Source organism: Xyrauchen texanus, chromosome 5 (assembly GCF_025860055.1).
Source record: "Xyrauchen texanus isolate HMW12.3.18 chromosome 5, RBS_HiC_50CHRs, whole genome shotgun sequence".
NCBI classification, from domain to species: Eukaryota; Metazoa; Chordata; class Actinopteri; order Cypriniformes; family Catostomidae; genus Xyrauchen; species Xyrauchen texanus.
The window spans coordinates 30,982,330-31,007,836 of NC_068280.1; the positions used below are offsets into that span (position 1 = coordinate 30,982,330).

General features: G+C 39.0%; 1 pseudogene; it reads right to left on the bottom strand.

The window, feature by feature from the left end:
- Nucleotides 1–520: 520 nt before the first annotated feature.
- Nucleotides 521–25,507, bottom strand: part of LOC127643621 (condensin complex subunit 3-like) — a 53,846-nt pseudogene continuing 28,859 nt past the window's right edge.

Here is a 25,507-nt window from a genome sequence, read left to right on the forward strand (position 1 = left end):
CATTCAAGCGATTTTACACTATTCAACTCAACAAATGTGAAAACAACTCAAATACATGTTTGCGAGCAGATTGAGTGACACAGCGATCGAGCTGCGTCGTGTCTAATGCTCGCTCGAACGCCTGCTGCTTGCGTCTGAACGGACAATTTCATACAACAAAGTGTAAAAATACATGATATATTGAGGAGTCTGTTATGTCTCAAGTGAACAAACACTTGAGAAAGAAATCTGGTATAATTATATTAAATTCTGGCATTATTCCAGGTGACGTCCTGCTATATTTTTCTCTCGAAACAGCGGAAACAACTTAAACAAAATACTGCGTTATTTGTGCCCATACTGATACATTTAATACATCATCACAAACTATGAAAGTCGTACTTTTATTTGTGTACACTTAAAATAACAACAAAACCTTGTGCTTTTGTAAAATAAAGAAAATAAACCGGCTGCGCTGTCTCTGTCTTCGCGATAATCTTTCTGAAACACGTCACATAATTCAAGTGAACAAAATCAGCCATTCACGCAGTCTGTATTTTATTGTCTCACAATGAATACAGATGCAACAAGCACGGCACAAAACGAAAATAATGATACTTCTCAGTTCTCAAAAGATTAAACTGAACTGTGCCTTGAATATCGTAACATGCGATAAAACCCTCTTAAAGAGACAGTAACAGTTTAGCCTTCGCCCTGAACATAGACATCCCAAGTCATTGAAAAGTACAAATGGTATTATTTTAAGTTTTTTAATTTCTCTCTTACGCTGTAAAATGCCACGTTTTTGAATGGCATGTAAAATGTAAAAATAATCACTCAATCTCCATTTTTTTTCTCTGATCTGTTGCTATTTTAATGATTTAAAAATCAAAGCACTGACCATTTAAAGTGTGAGCTTGTACATTTTGAAATTTATAAACAGTCACAGCAATGCAGTGTTATTATGTACCTAGATAGTCTTTCAAATAGAATGAGTTTACCCCAAAAATATATTTCTCTCATCATTTACTCACCCTCAGGCACGTGCACACATAGACATCAAAGGGGGCTTGAGCACCTGCCCTTTTTCTTCCTCGAGAGAAAGTGCCCTTTTTTCTGGGGTGTTTATTTTTATTTTTTTAATAAATTAATTAATATATATATATTCCTGTTTGTGCACAGCTTCCCTGTCAAACAAATATATTTATTAAATAAAAAACATCAGGTCGGTAGATGAGAGTTTGTCGATGCCCGCCCTCCCTCCGCGTCGTGTACAGTGCCTCGACTATACAGCTAATTAGCCAAAAGCAAATATAGTTAACTTGTGTCTTGCTAACATTCATGACTCATGAGCTACTAGCTAATGTAATAGGTTAGCTAAAGTCTAGCTAAGGAAATATATCATGGCCATACAGGCCAATATACTGTACTTATTGGAGACATTACAGGTGAATACAGTCACATTTGTGGGATGTACTTAACATAATGATAAATAATCTTAAGATATTATATCATATGCTATGTATTGTGAATACACCCATGTTAAACATAAAAATGTACTTCCATTGCATATCATAGGAACACATAAGTGTAAATTATAATTACATTGATAAACCTGTACAAAGACCTCCAGATAAATACTGGCCTTCTGGATTAACACATTAAAGTGCTGCAAAAGATATTGACCTATGACATCAAAAATTATTCTACATTTGAATTATCTCATAGATGTGACTATTGTGGTTCACGGTCATAGGCCCTGTCCTAAATGGCACACTTCATATGAATTTTCAGTCTTGTGTACTTATTTCATGTGTCCATTAACTCCATGAGACCGTAGGGTGTCTCATTTTTCATTTTAGGTATCGGAAGGGTGCTCACGCATACTTTGTGGTCGATATGTGCCCTTGATGCGCACTTTTGCAGAGCACACACTGATGCGAGCTCTACAGCACACATCTTCTCGACAGTCAAAGCGAGGTTACGTTATTGCCCATCGTGCACAGCAACCCTAAAGGCACGGGGGTGGCGGTGCCACCGTCTTGGGCCCGCCATCGCTGCTCGCAGCTATATTTTATACTTGTTTTCAAAGTGTATCATCATTAGAACAGTAAGAATTATTGCAAATACAAATAAATCAAGTTTAGATTAAAAAAAAATTATTATTGATGTTGAGAGGCATATTGGATTAAAAAAAGTAAAACATTTCTGAACCATGTTAAAATGGGGCCTTTAGCTGGTTTCTCAGCCAGTTTCCATGGACAAATGCATACTATTTATAACAGCATATTAGAAACTGAAATGGGCAGGAATGAGGAGTTGGTACTATTTCCTCATATTTCTGTATGCTGCATAAGATTAATTAAAAAAATGTTAACACAAAACTCATGCAGGTGATACATGCTACCACAGGCATTTATTCATCAAGCCCTTATTCCAGTCACGAGTCCGCAATAGTCCGTAAATGTGGAAGGTGGTAAAATAACCTTTTGCTGTTCTAACTTTTGGCGCTAACACTAACAGAAACCATTGGTCTCTTGGTTCATGAGGGCAGTGAGATCCTGCTTAGTTTTATTCAGAGCAGCCAACTTAGCACGCCGAGTTGGTCGCACTGATGGAGGGGCTTCGGGAACATTCTCTTCATCACTATAGAGAAAGCAGGTATACAAACACATGCTAAAGGTTAAGACACAATCTACCATATCACATTCATATTTGAGATCTTGAACACAAATGAAATTTAAATCACTTGCCATCATTCACATATCCTTGATTAAGAGGTAAAACAAGCCCACCTTTCATCGGAGGACAAATCTGCTTTACTAGCATTCCTCCCATTCTTTGCAGTTGAAGCTTTTTTCTGGCCTGAAAAGACACAAAAGACTGGAAACTAACTACAAATAAACAACAATTTTATCAACAGCAAGCAAGTATAAAGAATACTCAAATTCAATAAAATGTACCTCTTTTGGCACGTTTAGGTTTCGTCTCATCTTTGGGCTCTGCAAGGATGCATAGGAATGTTTATCTCTTTGAGATGCCATTACAAAGTAGTCAGGTAATAGGTGTACGTTTTTGTAAACTGGTACCTCCAATGTAATCAACCAGGGCAAGCAAGGTGGTGTCCTCGTTGCTGGCTGATTTAGTCGAACAATCTCCATTAAACTGGTTACAAAGCTTTTCAATAATCCTTGTGCAGTACTTATCTTTTACATCCTGCAACACACAAAGTTATCTGCATTTAATTTTTGATGATTAGACCCAATCCAGGTTTGTTACATTCCTTAAAGAACATCTCAGAGTTGATGTCAAAGCAACAGATCCAACAGCTCAAAACTGCTTGGGAGCAGGTTTATTTACTTAATCAAGATTAGATTGCACCTTAAAAAGCAGATGTGATACTGGAAGTCTGTTCCAGTCAATGCATCATTCTTAAGAGTGCACGCTTTTGTAGCAGAGGCAATAATTTTCTATAATTTTAACTTTGTCTTAAAACTATTATTAGAGTCTTACAACTGGTACAATTTATGAGCGGAGCCATTTCGACAGAAATGCCATACTGTTCTCTTCTCTTCAAACAAGTCCTTTACCATACCAAGAGGTTAAGCTACAAAAGAAAAACATTATTGCTCTGATGGACTAGGTTGTCAGATTTCAGTAATTCCATCTTCTTTTATCCATCATACTTTAAGGGGCTACATTAAGGGACATGTAGCATCCATTATAATGGTATGCACACGATAGTGAATTTATGATAGATGTTTGACTCCCCAAGCATAAGTCTGGTGAAAATAAGGACTTCTAGGGTGAAAGTTTTACCTGTAAATCTACCACTGCACTAAAAAAAAGTTTTTTTTTAAATTTTATCATCATGTAGTAACTGGCAGAAACACACTGATTTAATAATTGATGTATGCAGTCATAAAATAAGACGGTCTCCTTTCGAAATCTCTCAAATAGAGGACAGCATTTAGAATATATTTGTCAATGTTTAAGAAAATAGTAAATTATTTGGCAGTTAAATGAATTTTCAGTTAACGCAGCCCCTGACGCTACCAGTCTTTTTTTATTTCTAAATCAATTTTGTCTTTAATCTTCTCTAGCTTCTCTAAATCCTTGAGACTTCATCGGAATTCGCCAGGTCATAAAGTCTGCATCTGTACAATTATCAGATTAGAAGCCTACTGATCAGAACTGATTTGTAATGTGTGCAGAGGATCAGGACCTCCCAAGCAATTCAAAAGTCAAATGCGAAGTCAATTGAAAATAATGTAAAATTTACACATTTAATTTATTCCCAACATGTCAGATTTTTCTCTTTATATTGGAAGTGTTTATATTTTTAGATTACTTTGTTTGGGCGGTCTTAAAGTTAAAGATGATGTATGTAATTTCTGTGAAACTAGCATCACCAAATGGAATTGCAAAAAATATAGCTTTCCAAAAATGCCCCTCTTCTGCTGTTGATCGACCAAACACATAGTCTCGCCACCAACTCACGCCATTGGTCTATTAAATGTTATTGTCTCTCTCGTGTTAAAAACTATCTCCGTAGCACTAACCTTTCAAGAAAATGAACCTATGGAGTCACATGACGCCATGCACGGATTGGACGTGTGAATGGCGAGCTCTGCGCACTTTGCTAGTTTTAACACGTTTAATGGCCAGTGAGATTTAATGGTGTTCCATAACTGTTCCATAACTGGAGTCGATTTAGTCGGAGAGGTCCGGAAATTGCGGTGAGAGATCCTGAACATGCCGGACGAAGGTCGTTGCTGTGATACGTCGCTCGATCACTGCCATGGAGGCGAAGTTCACTGAGGAGATTACAAGAGTGGGGGATGTCGAGTAACAGATCGATTATCTAGAGTCATGGAGAGGGAATTATCTGCTAATCCGCTAACGACCAAGGTGGATTTAGAGCATGTCTGGGAGAAGTTGGAGGACATGGAGAACCGTAGCCAGCGGAATAATGTCCGTATCGTCATAATTCCAGAGGCCGAAGAGGGACAGGGAATGGTGAAATTCCTGGAAGGGCTCCTTCTGAATCTGCTCGACACAGCATGCAATAAACTGGAAATCGAGCGAGCTCACAGGGTTCCTGTTCAGCGATCCGCTGAGGGAGACAGGCCCGATAAATTCTGGCCACATTTCTGAGATCATCTGATAAAGAACTTGTGTTACGCGATGCGAGGAGTAAAGGACAGGGTTTCTGCAGGTTTCACAAAGTCAAATTTAAGATTTAAGACCTTTTTAAGACCATTATGAATGAAATTTAAGACCTATATCACGAAATAAAAAAAACGTAGAAAGGAAACGCAGAGTCTCAAAATTACTTGCAAAGAAAATTAATTTATTCAAACTGAACATAGTACTGAAGACAGCTTAGATGCATTTTTGAACTACAGAAAAAAAACAGAAACATCTTGATGCGAGTTTGCGGATGCGTGAGTGTGCACTACATTGATCTCAGCTCTTCTCTCTTGGCCAGAATCTCCTCCTCAATATTCTTGAGCTCAGCTGATTTTTCCTCGCTGGCCCTCCTCAGAGCATTTGACTTGGTTATTAGCTGAGCCATCTGACTGCCATCTGACAAAAATTGGTGTTGCCTACACCGTGTTATCCTCTTTTTCAAATTTGCACCCTGTTGACTTAAATGGGGCAAGTTTTAAACCTGCTTTTAGCCTCTTATCTTTGGTCTCATTAATCTATGATTTGTTCCCTGGCAAATAGTTTTGGCTGAGGGCAAAGTGAAGTTTATATAACTTTATAACTTTATATATTTAGGCTATTTAACTGTAACGTTGTAACGTTAGCCTGTTGACTTATGTTTGACTGAATCTTTTAACTTGCTTTATTTCTTGACTTATATAGCTTCTTATACCTTTTAGGCTACTTATACTTTAATAATGGCTATTATTGATCAATAAAACTGAAATTTAACAAAAAGAGACAGGGTTGTGTCATTTTATTTCATATAGCCTATTTAAGACTATTTTAATATATAGCCTATATATAATATATCACCAACACGTCGTGTATTTTTTCATGTATGGGATGGGAAGAATTTCATATATCAATTTCCATAATAACATAATTAAAATTGCATTTCGAATCGCTGTGAATACGGTAAGACATTATAAGCTCAGGTAAACCTCAATCACAATTTATCTTAGCCAAAAACTGTTTTAGTATTAATAACATTAACAGAAAGGTTGGTAGCTAAGAGTAAAAAAATATATAATTATTTTCATTCAAAGGATTGTGTCATGTTACAGCTATTATAAGCAACACACGCATTAGCCAAATGAACGGTGTTTGCTCTCCTGATCACAACAGAAGTGACGTAGATAGTGACGTGTGCAAAACTGTCCCAATTCTGCTTTTCACAGCTTCGGGCCCTTGCGCACTTACTCCGCTAAGTGCACTTTCAACAAGTGTCCACTTCGAGGAAGACCTTAGGGCGTAGTGTGCCTATTGGGACACGGCCTTCCTGTTTTCGGTCGAAGTCCACAGTAGTTGATTGTCGAGTTCACGCGCGCGATCATTGGTAACTAAGCAATTCAAGAGAACGCGCCCCATTTAAGTCAACAGGGTGCACATTTTAAAAAGAGGACAACACGGTGTAGGCAACACCGATTTTTGTCGTTGTTCTCTGTACTGACAGCACTCCAAATTTACAAAAAAATGAGCTCAATGTTAAAATTGACCGGAGTTCTCCTTTAATACAACAGAAAATTTGTTGTATTACTCTAATCACCCTTTTGCTAATGAAAAAAAATAATAATCTATAAACAAAGTTGTAACAGCTAAAATAATTTTAGCTCAAATTTATTTATTTGCTAAAATAAAACATTTACTTTCACATGTTTCATTAAGTCCTCAGCAGTTGCATGACCCATGAACTGGGATCCCAGGTATCTTGACTGCACCTGCCCTTCCTCCCAAAATCGTACGTGCAGGTCCAGCTGTTTCGTTTTGGTGGTGCGATTAAGACTTTCGTCGAACATCAGCACGAACGGTCCCGTGATTTTGGAAATTAGTTCTCTTTTATAAAATCCGCTATTCCAAAGCGCGTAATGTAGGACGTTTTATCTTTCCCGCATCTGAAGGATTTAGCTATATCAGAGTCCAGAAACATTGTTTGAAACAATTCCCCGATTTCCTCATTCGCACTGTAGGACTGGTGTCTTGTCATCGTGTGGAGAACCCAGAGCACCTCCGCTTTTAGTGTTGGCTCTGATCCAAAAGCAACACGGAGGTCGATTGCGGGAGTTGCGGAGCTACTGTGTGGGCCTAGCCTAGGCAGTGTAGAAGTAGTGCTGGAGCCGCCAGATACTTGCAAGAACTGGCTGATGGCTGTCGTTTGCTGGAGACCCTTCACAGCAGTTAGATGTTTTTCACTTTTTGAATGAGACTCCAGCGCCCGTACACCCAACGTTCCCAATTTAATAGTTTTCTTGCATAAGAAGCAGTAGGCTTCAAATGCGTTATTTGCAACTGGCTTTAACCAAGCACGAAATTCAGATTTTTCAAGCCAAGTATCGCTAAACTTGCACTTCCCCATAGCTGAATAAAATCCGTTTAACGTCTTTCTGTGGTATCCGAGAGACTTGCGCTAATAACACGAAAGCTCAAAGCTGATTGGCTGTTGCATGTTGGTCTATTTTGTAGTCGTAATACAGCAAATTATATTTGGACTAGCGAAATAAGAAACTACAACACCACGGAATAAAAAAAAAAAAAAACATTCCAAAGTGCTGCGGGAGCATTTAAATGAGATTTACATGGACGTAGGAAAATTAAGACCTGTTTAAAATTATTTAAGACCTAGAACACAATGCTTCAGCAAATTTAACACTTTTTAAGGCCTTAAATTGTGATTTTGAAATTTCTGACTTTTTTAGACTTTTTAAGACCCTGCGGAAACCCTGAAAGGAAGGCTTGGAAAAAACACAGCATTTTCTTGTTCCAAGACTTTGAGAATTCGACAAGAGAGAAACGTGATCGATTCAAGGAATGCAAGAAACTTTTACATCAATGGAAGGTCACTTTTGCGCTGATATTCCCGGCCAAATAGAAAATAGATGCTAAGGATGGCAGTAAAACATTCACATGCCCACAGCAAGTGATGTCCTTTATAAAGTAATGGAGTAAGTTATCTTGTGGTACTCGCATTGCAGCCGATTGGACCGGCTCACTGAGCATTCGCTTGACTGTTTGAATAATATGCGTGTTCTTTTTATGCTGGTTCCGCCTAGCGGCTGGAGTATATTTTGTAGAGTAACACACATTCTGGACAATTTAATGAATGAATCTACACACTCTGGGTTTATTCCTCCTATTGGCTGGAGTCTGTTTTATATATTATCTTTTGAAATGTAATTATGTCTCACAAAAATGTGAGTAATCCGACGGCAAAGTTGTCACAGGGGTTCTCGTAAGCGTGCATTGACTGTTTGAGTTTGGAGGGATGGACGCCAGTTGGTGCTGTCCTGCGTGGGGTTAATGCGCACGTTTTTCTTTTTTATGTTTGTTTAGTTCTGAGATCTTGATGGATGCACTAATGTGGTCTTTAAAGGGTAACTAAACCCCTGCTCAGAGTCTGACTCCACCCACTAGCAATATTTGAAAAATGCTGGAAAAGTGGGCAGACACCAGCAGGGATAGAGGGGACGAAACGAGGGCGGGGCTGAGCGGGGGGCGTGTACCTGAGACCCGTAGTGACGGATTAATTGACAGCTGCTGTCAGCTTCTAAAATGGAGAGTGACTGGAGTGGTAATTTTCTCCAGGAGTATTATTATTATGTTATTATTATTCCTCACACGGTCGCAAGCATGTACATGAATCTGATGAGTTTTATCGAGTTGATGTCAATAGCGCGCGCTCTGTAGGCATATTCATATTTTGCCGCTATGTGAAAAAATCCAGCAAATCCAGTAAATTGTGATTCAAATATATATGATCACTCACCTCAAGACGCCGCTGCGGTGGTGGAGTCCATGCAGGAGGAGCAGCGTTTGGCACTGCGTCGCTTTTCAGCGCGAGCTGTTTGGAGAAGCCCATTTCCACCTCCATTGCGTTGGAGAATGCCGCGTAAAATGCAGTTTGCACACTCCTACAGCTCTAGGCGGGAACTCGCGGTCTTCCAGGCCAAGGACATGCAACCACTGGTGCGTAATTTCCAAGTCTACTGGAAAGCTATACAGTCCAGCAGTGCTGTTGCAACCAGCAACACTACACCTACGTACCATCTTGACCACTGTACTAAATACAGATAATCTACGCTAACTTGAAGCTATCCTAACTGACGCAATACTATGCTACTAACTAACTATGCTTCTAACAATACTACACTAACAAATATGCTAATTAACTACCTAGGCTACACGAAATAATCTAAATAACTATATAAATGCTATGCTAAATAGATGCTAAAATACTCTATCCTGATCATTTTCAATACTCGCAATTCCAACTCCTGACTCGCTACAGTGGTTTTGACGAAACGAGATGGTTTTTATACTGCCATGGGCGTGGTAGCTCGTACCAAGGGCGTGGTGAGCTGGAACCTGCTTGCATCAGCTGTCACCGGTTACGTCACGGCAGTACGCAAACAGCCAATAGGAAAATTCAACTGCAGTAGCCACCGTTCAACCTGAAGAGGGCAGCACTCAGACGTTTTTACACCATATATTGTAGAATTAAAACACTTTATACACAAATGTCAAAAAAATTACTTGAATCAATGACCAGTACTAATAAAGCCCCATTCTTACAGATCATTAACTAAAAAAAGTTTGTTTAGGGTTTAGTTACCCTTTAAAATCTTGTTTTTGACACACAATCTATTTTTTCTTATATATCAAATGTTAATATGAGTGGATTGTCTCTCTCCACGTGGAATGGTTTGGGGCACCCCATAAAAAGAAGGAAGGTTATTTTTCATCTTAAGCACAAGAAATATGATATAGTGTTTCTTCAAGAAATGCATCTTTCCCTGCACAAAGCTGAAAAATTTGGGAAGATATGGTGTGGACATCTTTTCTTTAGTGCTGGCTCAACAAAGAGCAGGGGAGTCATTACACTGAAAAGTAAACATCAACAATTGAAATTAAAACAGATTAAAGATAAATTAGGAAGTGTCATTATTGTTTTAGTTGAAAGTCAGGGGCAAAGTCTTAATTTGGCTAATATTTATGCACCTAACGTTGATGATCAGGGCTTTTTTATAAATCTTAAAGGGATGTTGCAAGCCACTGGCACCCCTCATGGTTTAATACTGGGAGGAGACTTTCATCTTTTGATGGACTCAGTCCTTGACCCATAGTGAAGCAAATGTGTGCAAGCCCACTAGAACAACATGGACACTTAACAGGATGTGTAAAAATCTTGGTCTTACAGATATTTGGGGATACTTTGAACCCATCTGGGAGGGACTATACATATTTGTCATCCGTCCATAAGATTTACTCAAGAATATATATTTTTTATATTTATCTAAGTCACTCATTTCATCAGTTGCTGATTGCTCAATTGGAAACATTTCAGTCTCAGATCATGCCTTGGTGTGTATAGAGGTGTTGCCACATATGGAGAAAAGAAAATCATATAGTTGATGCTTTACTGTATCCCTTTTGCAAAACCTGAATTCCAACAAATGTAAAAGACTGAAATCAATGTCTAAATGGAGACCAACTGGTCCTCCGTATCCTCTGTGGGCGTGGCTTGGGAGGCACTTAAGGCGCTTCTTAGTGGCCAGATCATACAGTATGCAGCATTCACCAAAAAATCCAAAGCACAAGAACTTGTGGAATTGGAATGGAATATTAAGTGCTGAGGCAGAGCTGAAGAGCAGAATGTTGTCTAATGCCTCGAGAATTGACCCGATTGAAATACAGATATAACACTATTTTGTAGAGGAAGGAGGAGTTTTGACTATTCACAGCAATACAGTCATACTTTGAGTCAGGGGACAAGGCAGGAAAACTTCTGGCTAGATATATAATACAGAGAGTCTTTTTCTACCATTCCCTCAGGGAAATCTTCTGGTGGTGAAATATTTACCTCAGCTATTGATATTAATAATGCTTTTAAAGAAATATATCTTGATCAATCAGTTTCACGTCTTCGTCTACTGATAAGGATATTAGAAAATTTGTGGAACCATTAGAACTTCCTAAACTGAAAAAATCTCTTGATTCTGAGATACCTTTGAGGAGCTTGGCGAGGTAATTAAGGCCTTGCCTACAGTCAAGGATGTGGGGCCAGATGGCTTTGCAGCTTAATTTTGTAGTTCTAATGCTACAGAACTGGCTCCACTTTTGCTAAAGTTGCTATGAAATCATTAAAGAATGGAAAGCATCCGCCGACCACGACGCAAGCCTGGATCAGTCTGAATCTTAAAAAGGACAAAGATTCAAGCGAGTGTAAGAGTTACTGTCAAATATCCCTGATCAAGCTAGATGTAAAAATATTGTCAAACATTTTGGCTAACCAATTAAGTAAAGTTATGACATCTCTTATACATCTAGATCAGGTGGGGTTTATTCAGGGCTGTAACCCTTCTGAAAACATTAGGCGTTTCATTAATGTCATGTGGGCAGTGGCGAATGATCAGACTCCGGTCGCTTCCATCTCATTTGACGCGAAAAAGCATTTGATTTGCTAGAATGGGATTATCTTTAAGATTTTGGAAATGTACTGGTTTGGAAATACTTTTATTGGGTGGATTAAGTTACTTTATAGACACCCGGTAGCGGCGGTTCAAACTAATGTATTCATTTCAGATTATTTTTACTCTGGATAGGGGCACCCGTCAGGGTTGCCCTCTTTCCCCCTTATTGTTCTGTCTTGCCCTGGAACCATTAGCAGCTGCGATAAGAAAGGATGATTTTCTAGGGGTGATGGCGGGAGTTGTGCGCATAAGCTTTTGCTTTAAGCAGATGATATTTTACTATTTGTCTCTGGCCCCACTAAATCGATGCCTCCACAGAACTATTCGTTCCTTTTCTAAATTTTCAGGATACGGATATATTGGAACAATTTAAACAAAATAAACCTGAAGTTTTGTCTCTAACAGCGTACTGCCCGTTAACGGATTTTCAGCCAGGTGCCTTCCAGTGACCCAAACCAGGCATTAAGTATTTGGGTATTTTAGTAACTTTTGACCTTCTAATAAAAAGGTTTTCCGAATGATTTGGGCAGGTGGGTTTCATTATATTTATCTATGACTGGGAAGGAATTCCAAAATGTATTCCAAAATTCAACTACCTGCTACAATCTCTCCTTATAGATGTCCCACTTTCTTATTTCAAGCAATTTTATAGCATATCGAAGTCCTTAATTTGGAATTGTAAATGTCCCAGATCACATTTCTGTAAGTTACGTAGGCCTACCCAAGATTTTGTTTTATTATTATGCATTCGGTCTCAGACATTTGGCTCATCGGTCGATCCCACCTGAAAGAGTCCCTCTCTGGTTTTGTATTGAACAGGAAGTTCTAGCCCCTATATCACCATTTCAAAGCCTTTCTATCAAACTAACCAGAGAAGTTAAGTCAAACCCCTTTATCTCGCATTTGCACTCGAGCTGCCAAAAAGTGTCCAAAGTGTTGGATTCTAACATTTATTTAAATGTAGCATCGAGCATATGGCAGAACCTAGGGTTGCAACGGTATGATATTTTCAAAGTATGATAACCGTCTCAGAAAATATCACGGTTTCATGGTATACAGTATTACACAATTCGTATTATCAGTGAAAACAGAAGGGTTATTTTATTTATTTATTTTGAGCAAACACTTTATTATAATTGAAACTTGAAACCATTTATTTTATTGAAGTATGTGTAAAAATAATTCTCCCTTTTGAAAATAAAATAAAAAAATTAAGAAAGCTAACAGAATTATAATAATAAATCGAATTATAAACATGATAAAAAAATTGCATTTAACTATAACATGTTATATAACTGTAATGATGTGGGAAATCAGGAGAAGGCAGACGGGGGGTTCGGATCCACACACGGCTTTATTTACAAGCATAAACAAAACAAACACAGGAACAAAAGCAAAGTCCACAATGGGAAAACATAAACTAAAACACGGAAGCACGTAAAGGAGTTACACAAGTTGGGAAAACATCCACGAAGGGCAGAACGAACACGAATAAACATCCACGAACATCAAGGGGAATCAGAAGACCAAGAGTAAACATCAGGGAACGAGAACAGCGGACATGAAACGACAAAGGAAAGGGAAAACAACAGGGTTTAAATAGACAGACACGGTAATAACAAAATCACAAACAGGTGCGGACAATAACACAGTGCAGGCAGTGATGAGGGCCGGGAAACATGGGAAATGTAGTTTTATACACAGACAGTGAAACACAGGGCGGACAACAAGGAAAACGTGACATGGAACGTGATAAGTGACATGTGAAACAGAAAACACGGGGCAGACAACACAGGAACGTGACAATAACTAAAGCATGTTAGTTTACATGTTAGCATAGCATGTTAAATTAACTACTAAATGAAAAAATTAATAACATCAGCTGTGTGAGCTTTTAAAAGTAATGTCCTATGATTATTAGCAGTTAACATATACTGTTGGTGCGCGACAGCACAGCCAGACTGCTCCTGTCTGTAACTTTAACTCAGTGGTTCTCAACTGGTTTTGCTTAAGGACAGATTTTACATTGGACATCAAGTGGCGACCCGACATAGATTGAACATAACCTGTATTTAATGTATCCTTGGTTGCATTTCCTTATATGTTGCATAGTTTTGTTCATGGATTTCCAGTACAAGGACATTGCATCAAGTAACATTATTTAGATTCCTCCGTAGGAGGGAATCTATTGTAATTGATGGTTTTATTAGATTCCTCCGTAGGAGGGAATCTATTGTAATTGATGGTTTTATTAGATTCCTCCGTAGGAGGGAATCTATTGTAATTGATGGTTTTATTAGATTCCTCCGTAGGAGGGAATCTATTGTAATTGATGGTTTTATTATTATTATTAGATTTCTCCGTAGGAGGGAATCTATTGTAATTGATGGTTTTATTAGATTCCTCCGTAAGGAGGGAATCTATTGTATTTGATGGTTTTATTATTATTATTAGATTCCTCCGTAGGAGGGAATCTATTGTAATTGATGGTTTTATTAGATTCCTCCATAGGAGGGAATCTATTGTAATTGATGGTTTTATTATTATTATTATTATTATTATTAGATTCCTCCGTAGGAGGAATCTATTGTAATTGATGGTTTTATTATTAGATTCCTCCGTAGGAGGAATCTATTGTATTGTAGTTTTATTATTATTATTATTATTATTATTATTAGATTCCTCCGTAGGAGGGAATCTATTGTAATTGATGGTTTTATTATTATTATTATTATTATTATTATTATTATTATTATTATTATTATTCTTCTTCTCCTTGAGCCCCAATAGCTCAAAAAGTCACTGGTCAAAAATTTTCTAAATTGGCACATTGATACTCCATGCCAACGGGTACCCCCAAACCAAGAATGGCCCACATTCAGCCCATAGGTGGCGCTACAGGCCACGCCCAAAAAACAAAATTCAAAGTGATACAATTTCCACGCCATTTGTCCAAATCTTCTGAAATTTGGTGTACATGCCTCATTCCTCATGGGGAACAAAAAGCCTCAAGAACCCATAACTTCCGCCATGATGGATTTTCCCGTACGTTGAAAATTTGCGAAAACCTACAAAACTCTTCTTCTCCTGAACCGTAGCTCCAATTGACTTGAAATTTGGTACACATGTGTAGAATGGACATCCTTGAAAGCGTTACTTAGGAAAAATGAATCACGATACAAAATGGCTGAAAGGAGTGTTTATGTAAATGTCCAAATTTTAACAATATATACGTGTCAATAAATCAAATGTAATTTTGACTGATGGTTTTCAAACCTAACATGCTTAAAGATGACATCACTCTGAAGTACTGTGCAAAGAATGGCCATGCCAAAATTCCCATTTTCTGGTCAAAAATGTTCTAATTTGGTAAATTAATAGTACAGGCCAACAGGAATCCACAAACCAAGAATGACCGACATACGCCACTAGGGGGCACTACAGGACAAGCCAAAATTCCCATTTTCTGGTCAAAAATGTTCTAATTCGGTACAAGAATAGTACAGGCCAACAGGAATCCACAAACCAAGAATGACCGACATTAAGCCACTAGGGAGCACTACAGGACAAGCCAAAATTCCCATTTTCTGGTCAAAAATTTTCTAATTTGGTACTTTGATACTACAGGCCAACAGGAACCCACATACCAAGTGTGGCCCACATTAAGCCCTTAGAGAGCTACAGAGCTACTCCAAAATTTAGTTTTCTGGTCAAAAGCGTTCTAATTTGGTACATTGATACTGCAGGTCAACAGGAACCCTCAAACCAAGAATGGCCAACATTAAGCCCTAGGGAGCACTACAGGCCATGCCGAAATTCCCATTTTCTGGTCAAAAATGTTCTAATTTGGTACATTAATAGTACAGGCCAAAAGGAATCCACAAACCAAGAATGACCGACATTCACCACTAGGTGGCGCTAGAGGCCAAGCCGAAATTCCCATTTTCTGGTCAAAAAGTTATAATTTGGTACATTGATACTACAGGCCAACAGGAACCCACAAACCAAGTATGGCCCACATTAAGCCATTAGAGAGCTACAGGCCACTCCCAAAATTTCGTTTTCTGGTCAAAAATTTTCTAATATGGTACATTGATACTACTGGCCAACAGGAACCCACAAACAAAGAATGGCCAACATTCAGCCCTAGGGAGCACTAGAGGCCACGTCGAAATTCCCATTTTATGGTCAAAAATGTTCTAATTTGGTACATTGATACTACAGGTCAACAGGAACCCTCAAACCAAGAATGGCCAACATTCACCCCTAGGGAGCTACAGGTAATTCCCAAAAGTCCCATTTTCTGGTCAAATATTTTCTAATTATGTACATTGATACTACAGGCCAACAGGAACCCACAAACCAAGAATGACCCACATTTGCCCATAGGAGGCTACAGGCCACGCCCCAAAAAATATTTTCAAAGTGATACCATTTCCACGCCATTTAACCAATTCTTTTGAATCTTGGTGTACATGCCTCATTTCTCATTGGGAACAAAAAGCCTCAAGGATCCATAAGGTCATGTATGGATTTTCCTGTAGACTGAAAATGTTTAGTTTAGGATTCAGACAGAAATACATGTTTTTGGATTCATCCATTGGAGGGTTTAACCCCAACCCTCTACTGATCAATTTGAAATGATTTGCCATTTTGAGGAGGAATCCGCATTGCTGCTTGCAGCTATATTTATTATTATTATTATTATTCTTCTCCTTGAGCCCCAATAGCTCAAAAAGTCACTGGTCAAAAATTTTCTAAATTGGCACATTGATACTCCATGCCAACGGTACCCCCAAACCAAGAATGGCCCACATTCAGCCCATAGGTGGCGCTACAGGCCACGCCCAAAAAACAAAATTCAAAGTGATACAATTTCCACGCCATTTGTCCAAATCTTCTGAAATTTGGTGTACATGCCTCATTCCTCATGGGGAACAAAAAGCCTCAAGAACCCATAACTTCCGCCATGATGGATTTTCCCGTACGTTGAAAATTTGCGAAAACCTACAAAACTCTTCTTCTCCTGAACCGTAGCTCCAATTGACTTGAAATTTGGTACACATGTGTAGAATGGACATCCTTGAAAGCGTTACTTAGGAAAAATGAATACGATACAAAATGGCTGAAAGGAGTGTTTATGTAAATGTCCAAATTTTAACAATATATACGTGTCAATAAATCAAATGTAATTTTGACTGATGGTTTTCAAACCTAACATGCTTAAAGATGACATCACTCTGAAGTACTGTGCAAAGAATGGCCATGCCAAAATTCCCATTTTCTGGTCAAAAATGTTCTAATTTGGTAAATTAATAGTACAGGCCAACAGGAATCCACAAACCAAGAATGACCGACATACAGCCACTAGGGGCACTACAGGACAAGCCAAAATTCCCATTTTCTGGTCAAAAATGTTCTAATTAGGTACAAGAATAGTACAGGCCAACAGGAATCCACAAACCAAGAATGACCGACATTAAGCCACTAGGGAGCACTACAGGACAAGCCAAAATTCCCATTTTCTGGTCAAAAATTTTCTAATTTGGTACTTTGATACTACAGGCCAACAGGAACCCACATACCAAGTGTGGCCCACATTAAGCCCTTAGAGAGCTACAGGCTACTCAAAATTTAGTTTTCTGGTCAAAAGCGTTCTAATTTGGTACATTGATACTGCAGGTCAACAGGAACCCTCAAACCAAGAATGGCCAACATTAAGCCCCTAGGGAGCACTACAGGCCATGCCGAAATTCCCATTTTCTGGTCAAAAATGTTCTAATTTGGTACATTAATAGTACAGGCCAAAGGAATCCACAAACCAAGAATGACCGACATTCACCACTAGGTGAGCTAGAGGCCAAGCCGAAATTCCCATTTTCTGGTCAAAAAGTTATAATTTGGTACATTGATACTACAGGCCAACAGGAACCCACAAACCAAGTATGGCCCACATTAAGCCATTAGAGAGCTACAGGCCACTCCCAAAATTTCGTTTTCTGGTCAAAAATTTTCTAATATGGTACATTGATACTACTGGCCAACAGGAACCCACAAACAAAGAATGGCCAACATTAAGCCCTAGGGAGCACTAGAGGCCATTCCGAAATTCCCATTTTATGGTCAAAAATGTTCTAATTTGGTACATTGATACTACAGGTCAACAGGAACCCTCAAACCAAGAATGGCCAACATTCACCCCTAGGAGCACTACAGGTAATTCCCAAAAGTCCCATTTTCTGGTCAAATATTTTCTAATTATGTACATTGATACTACAGGCCAACAGGAACCCACAAACCAAGAATGACCCACATTTGCCCATAGGAGTGCTACAGGCCACGCCCCAAAAAATATTTTCAAAGTGATACCATTTCCACGCCATTTAACCAATTCTTTTGAATCTTGGTGTACATGCCTCATTTCTCATTGGGAACAAAAACGCCTCAAGGATCCATAAGGTATGATGGATTTTCCTGTAGACTGAAAATGTTTAGTTTAGGATTCAGACAGAAATACATGTTTTTGGATTCATCCATTGAGAGGGTTTAACCCCAACCCTCTACTGATCAATTTGAAATGATTTGCCATTTTGAGGAGGAATCCGCATTGCTGCTTTGCAGCTATATTTATTATTATTATTATTATTCTTCTCCTTGAGCCCCAATAGCTCAAAAGTCACTGGTCAAAAATTTTCTAAATTGGCACATTGATACTCCATGCCAGCGGTACCCCCAAACCAAGAATGGCCCACATTCGCCCATAGGTGGCGCTACAGGCCACGCCCAAAAAACAAAATTCAAAGTGATACAATTTCCACGCCATTTGTCCAAATCTTCTGAAATTTGGTGTACATGCCTCATTCCTCATGGGGAACAAAAAGCCTCAAGAACCCATAACTTCGCCATGATGGATTTTCCCGTCACGTTGAAAATTTGCGAAAACCTACAAAACTCTTCTTCTCCTGAACCGTAGCTCAATTGACTTGAAATTTGGTACACATGTGTAGAATGGACATCCTTGAAAGCGTTACTTAGGAAAAATGAATCACGATACAAAATGGCTGAAAGGAGTGTTTATGTAAATGTCCAAATTTTAACAATATATACGTGTCAATAAATCAAATGTAATTTTGACTGATGGTTTTCAAACCTAACATGCTTAAAGATGACATCACTCTGAAGTACTGTGCAAAGAATGGCCATGCCAAAATTCCCATTTTCTGGTCAAAAATGTTCTAATTTGGTAAATTAATAGTACAGGCCAACAGGAATCCACAAACCAAGAATGACCGACATCAGCCACTAGGGGCACTACAGGACAAGCCAAAATTCCCATTTTCTGGTCAAAAATGTTCTAATTAGGTTACAAGAATAGTACAGGCCAACAGGAATCCACAAACCAAGAATGACCGACATTAAGCCACTAGGGAGCACTACAGGACAAGCCAAAATTCCCATTTTCTGGTCAAAAATTTTCTAATTTGGTACTTTGATACTACAGGCCAACAGGAACCCACATACCAAGTGTGGCCCACATTAAGCCCTTAGAGAGCTACAGGCTACTCCAAAATTTAGTTTTCTGGTCAAAAGCGTTCTAATTTAGTACATTGATACTGCAGGTCAACAGGAACCCTCAAACCAAGAATGGCCAACATTAAGCCCTAGGGAGCACTACAGGCCATGCGAAATTCCCATTTTCTGGTCAAAAATGTTCTAATTTGGTACATTAATAGTACAGGCCAAAGGAATCCACAAACCAAGAATGACCGACATTCACCACTAGGTGGAGCTAGAGGCCAAGCCGAAATTCCCATTTTCTGGTCAAAAAGTTATAATTTGGTACATTGATACTACAGGCCAACAGGAACCCACAAACCAAGTATGGCCCACATTAAGCCATTAGAGAGCTACAGGCCACTCCCAAAATTTAGTTTTCTGGTCAAAAATTTTCTAATATGGTACATTGATACTACTGGCCAACAGGAACCCACAAACAAAGAATGGCCAACATTAAGCCCTAGGGAGCACTAGAGGCCACTTGAAATTCCCATTTTATGGTCAAAAATGTTCTAATTTGGTACATTGATACTACAGGTCAACAGGAACCCTCAAACCAAGAATGGCCAACATTCACCCCTAGGGAGCTACAGGTAATTCCCAAAGTCCCATTTTCTGGTCAAATATTTTCTAATTATGTACATTGATACTACAGGCCAACAGGAACCCACAAACCAAGAATGACCCACATTTGCCCATAGGAGGCTACAGGCCACGCCCCCAAAAATATTTTCAAAGTGATACCATTTCCAGCCATTTAACCAATTCTTTTGAATCTTGGTGTACATGCCTCATTTCTCATTGGGAACAAAAGCGCCTCAAGGATCCATAAGGTATGATGGATTTTCCTGTAGACTGAAAATGTTTAGTTTAGGATTCAGACAGAAATACATGTTTTTGGATTCATCCATTGAGAGGGTTTAACCCCAACCCTCTACTGATCAATTTGAAATGATTTGCCATTTTGAGGAGGAATCCGCATTGCTGCTTTGCAGCTATATTTATTATTATTATTATTATTATTATTATTATTCTTCTCCTTGAGCCCCAATAGCTCAAAAGTCACTGGTCAAAAATTTTCTAAATTGGCACATTGATACTCCATGCCATGGTACCCCCAAACCAAGAATGGCCCACATTCAGCCCATAGGTGGCCTACAGGCCACGCCCAAAAAACAAAATTCAAAGTGATACAATTTCCGCCATTTGTCCAAATCTTCTGAAATTTGGTGTACATGCCTCATTCCTCATGGGGAACAAAAAGCCTCAAGAACCCATAACTTCCGCCATGATGGATTTTCCCGTGCGTTGAAAATTTGCGAAAACCTACAAAACTCTTCTTCTCCTGAACCGTAGCTCCAATTGACTTGAAATTTGGTACACATGTGTAGAATGGACATCCTTGAAAGCGTTACTTAGGAAAAATGAATCACGATACAAAATGGCTGAAAGGGTGTTTATGTAAATGTCCAAATTTTAACAATATATACGTGTCAATAAATCAAATGTAATTTTGACTGATGGTTTTCAAACCTAACATGCTTAAAGATGACATCACTCTGAAGTACTGTGCAAAGAATGGCCATGCCAAAATTCCCATTTTCTGGTCAAAAATGTTCTAATTTGGTAAATTAATAGTACAGGCCAACAGGAATCCACAAACCAAGAATGACCGACATACGCCACTAGGGGCACTACAGGACAAGCCAAAATTCCCATTTTCTGGTCAAAAATGTTCTAATTCGGTTACAAGAATAGTACAGGCCAACAGGAATCCACAAACCAAGAATGACCGACATTAAGCCACTAGGGAGCACTACAGGACAAGCCAAAATTCCCATTTTCTGGTCAAAAATTTTCTAATTTGGTACTTTGATACTACAGGCCAACAGGAACCCACATACCAAGTGTGGCCCACATTAAGCCCTTAGAGAGCTACAGAGCTACTCAAAATTTCGTTTTCTGGTCAAAAGCGTTCTAATTTGGTACATTGATACTGCAGGTCAACAGGAACCCTCAAACCAAGAATGGCCAACATTAAGCCCTAGGGAGCACTACAGGCCATGCCGAAATTCCCATTTTCTGGTCAAAAATGTTCTAATTTGGTACATTAATAGTACAGGCCAAAGGAATCCACAAACCAAGAATGACCGACATTCACCACTAGGTGGCTAGAGGCCAAGCCGAAATTCCCATTTTCTGGTCAAAAAAGTTATAATTTGGTACATTGATACTACAGGCCAACAGGAACCCACAAACCAAGTATGGCCCACATTAAGCCATTAGAGAGCTACAGGCCACTCCCAAAATTTCGTTTTCTGGTCAAAAATTTTCTAATATGGTACATTGATACTACTGGCCAACAGGAACCCACAAACAAAGAATGGCCAACATTAAGCCCCTAGGGAGCACTAGAGCCACCTTGAAATTCCCATTTTATGGTCAAAAATGTTCTAATTTGGTACATTGATACTACAGGTCAACAGGAACCCTCAAACCAAGAATGGCCAACATTCACCCCTAGGGAGCTACAGGTAATTCCCAAAAGTCCCATTTTCTGGTCAAATATTTTCTAATTATGTACATTGATACTACAGGCCAACAGGAACCCACAAACCAAGAATGACCCACATTTGCCCATAGGAGCGCTACAGGCCACGCCCCAAAAAATATTTTCAAAGTGATACCATTTCCACGCCATTTAACCAATTCTTTTGAATCTTGGTGTACATGCCTCATTTCTCATTGGGAACAAAAGCGCCTCAAGGATCCATAAGGTATGATGGATTTTCCTGTAGACTGAAAATGTTTAGTTTAGGATTCAGACAGAAATACATGTTTTTGGATTCATCCATTGAGAGGTTTAACCCCAACCCTCTACTGATCAATTTGAAATGATTTGCCATTTTGAGGAGGAATCCGCATTGCTGCTTGCAGCTATATTTATTATTATTATTATTATTCTTCTCCTTGAGCCCAAATAGCTCAAAAGTCACTGGTCAAAAGTTTTCTAAATTGGCACATTGATACTCCATGCCAGCAGGTACCCCCAAACCAAGAATGGTCAACATTCGCCCATAGGTGGCGCTACAGGCCACGCCCAAAAAAATATTTTCAAAGTGATACCATTTCCAGCCATTTGTCCAAATCTCCTGAAACTTGGTGTACATGCCTCATTTCTCATGGGGAACAAAAAAGCCTCAAGAACCCATAACTTCCGCCATGATGGATTTTCCGTGCGTTGAAAATTTGCGAAAACCTACAAAACTCTTCTTCTCCTGAACCGTAGCTCAATTGACTTGAAATTTGGTACACATGTGTAGAATGGACAGTCTTTGAAAGCGTTACTTAGGAAAAATGAATCACGATACAAAATGGCTGAAAGGAGTGTTTATGTAAATGTCCAAATTTTAACAATATATACGTGTCAATAAATCAAATGTAATTTTGACTGATGGTTTTCAAACCTAACATGCTTCAAGATGACATCACTCTGAAGTACTGCATAAGAATGGCCAACATTAAGCCCCTAGGAAGCTACAGGCCATGCCGAAATTCCCATTTTCTGGTCTAAAATGTTCTAATTTGGTACAATGGTACTACAGGCCAACAGGAACCCACAAACCAAGAATGGCCGACATTAAGCCACTAGGAAGCTAAAGGCCACGCCAAAATTCCGTTTTCTGGTCAAAAATGTTCTAATTTGGTACATTGATACTACAGGCCAACAGGAACCCACAAACCAAGAATGGCCAACATTCACCCCTAGAGTAGCTACAGGCCATGCCGAAATTCCCATTTTCTGGTCTAAAATGTTCTAATTTGGTACAATGGTACTACAGGCCAACAGGAACCCACAAACCAAGAATGGCCAACATTAAGCCATTAGGAGCGCTACAGGTAATTCCCAAAAGTCCCATTTTCTGGTCAAACATTTTCTAATTTGGTACATTGATTCTACAGGCCAACAGGAACCCACAAACCAAGAATGGCCCACATTAAGCCCCTAGAGAGCTACAGAGCCACTCCAAAATTCCCATTTTCTGGTCAAATATTTTCTAATTTTGTACATTGATACTACAGGCCAACAGGAACCCACAAACCAAGAATGGCCCACATTCGACCATAGGTGGTGCTACAGGCCACGCCCCAAAAAATATTTTCAAAGTGATACCATTTCCACGCCATTTGTCCAATTCTTCTGAAACTTGGTGTACATGCCTCATTTCTCATTGGGAACAAAAAAGCCTCAAGGATCCATAAGGTCGGTATGGATTTTCCTGTACATTGAAAATGTTTAGTTTAGGATTCAGACAAAGACATGTTTTTGAATTCCTTAATTGGGAGGGTTTATCCCCAACCATCTACTGATCAATTTTAAATGATTTGCCATTTTGAGGAGGAATCCGCATTGCTGCTTGCAGCTATATTTATTATTATTATTATTATTCTTCTCCTTGAGCCCAAATAGCTCAAAAGTCACTGGTCAAAAGTTTTCTAAATTGGCACATTGATAGTCCATGCCAGCGGTACCCCCAAACCAAGAATGGTCAACATTCAGCCCATAGAGTGGCGCTACAGGCCACGCCCAAAAAAATATTTTCAAAGTGATACCATTTCCGCCATTTGTCCAAATCTTCTGAAACTTGGTGTACATGCCTCATTTCTCATAGGGAACAAAAAGCCTCAAGAACCCATAACTTCCGCCATGATGGATTTTTCCGTGCGTTGAAAATTTACGAAAACCTACAAAACTCTTCTTCTCCTGAACCGTAGCTCCAATTGACTTGAAATTTGGTACACATGTGTAGAATTGAAGTCTTTGAAAGCGTTACTTAGGAAAAATGAATCACGATACAAAATGGCTGAAAGAGTGTTTATGTAAATGTCCAAATTTTAACAATATATACGTGTCAATAAATCAAATGTAATTTTGACTGATGGTTTTCAAACCTAACATGCTTCAAGATGACATCACTCTGAAGTACTTGCTAAAGAATGGCCAACATTAAGCCCCTAGAGGCAGCTACAGGCCATGCCGAAATTCCCATTTTCTGGTCTAAAATGTTCTAATTTGGTACAATGGTACTACAGGCCAACAGGAACCCACAAACCAAGAATGGCCGACATTAAGCCACTAGGAGAGCTAAAGGCCACGCCAAAATTCCGTTTTCTGGTCAAAAATGTTCTAATTTGGTACATTGATACTACAGGCCAACAGGAACCCACAAACCAAGAATGGCCAACATTCACCCCTAGAGAAGCTACAGGCCATGCCGAAATTCCCATTTTCTGGTCTAAAATGTTCTAATTTGGTACAATGGTACTACAGGCCAACAGGAACCCACAAACCAAGAATGGCCAACATTAAGCCATTAGGAGCGCTACAGGTAATTCCCAAAAGTCCCATTTTCTGGTCAAACATTTTCTAATTTGGTACATTGATTCTACAGGCCAAAGGAACCCACAAACCAAGAATGGCCCACATTAAGCCCCTAGAGAGCTACAGGCCACTCCAAAATTCCCATTTTCTGGTCAAATATTTTCTAATTTTGTACATTGATACTACAGGCCAACAGGAACCCACAAACCAAGAATGGCCCACATTAGACCATAGGTGGTGCTACAGGCCACGCCCCAAAAAATATTTTCAAAGTGATACCATTTCCAGCCATTTGTCCAATTCTTCTGAAACTTGGTGTACATGCCTCATTTCTCATTGGGAACAAAAAAGCCTCAAGGATCCATAAGGTCGGTATGGATTTTCCTGTACATTGAAAATGTTTAGTTTAGGATTCAGACAAAGACATGTTTTTGAATTCCTTAATTGGGAGGGTTTATCCCCAACCATCTACTGATCAATTTTAAATGATTTGCCATTTTGAGGAGGAATCCGCATTGCTGCTTGCAGCTATATTTATTATTATTATTATTATTCTTCTCCTTGAGCCCAAATAGCTCAAAAGTCACTGGTCAAAAGTTTTCTAAATTGGCACATTGATAGTCCATGCCAGCGGGTACCCCCAAACCAAGAATGGTCAACATTCAGCCCATAGGTGGCGCTACAGGCCACGCCCAAAAAACATATTTCAAAGTGATACCATTTCCGCCATTTGTCCAAATCTTCTGAAACTTGGTGTACATGCCTCATTTCTCATGGGGAACAAAAAGCCTCAAGAACCCATAACTTCCGCCATGATGGATTTTTCCGTACGTTGAAAATTTGCGAAAACCTACAAAACTCTTCTTCTCCTGAACCGTAGCTCCAATTGACTTGAAATTTGGTACACATG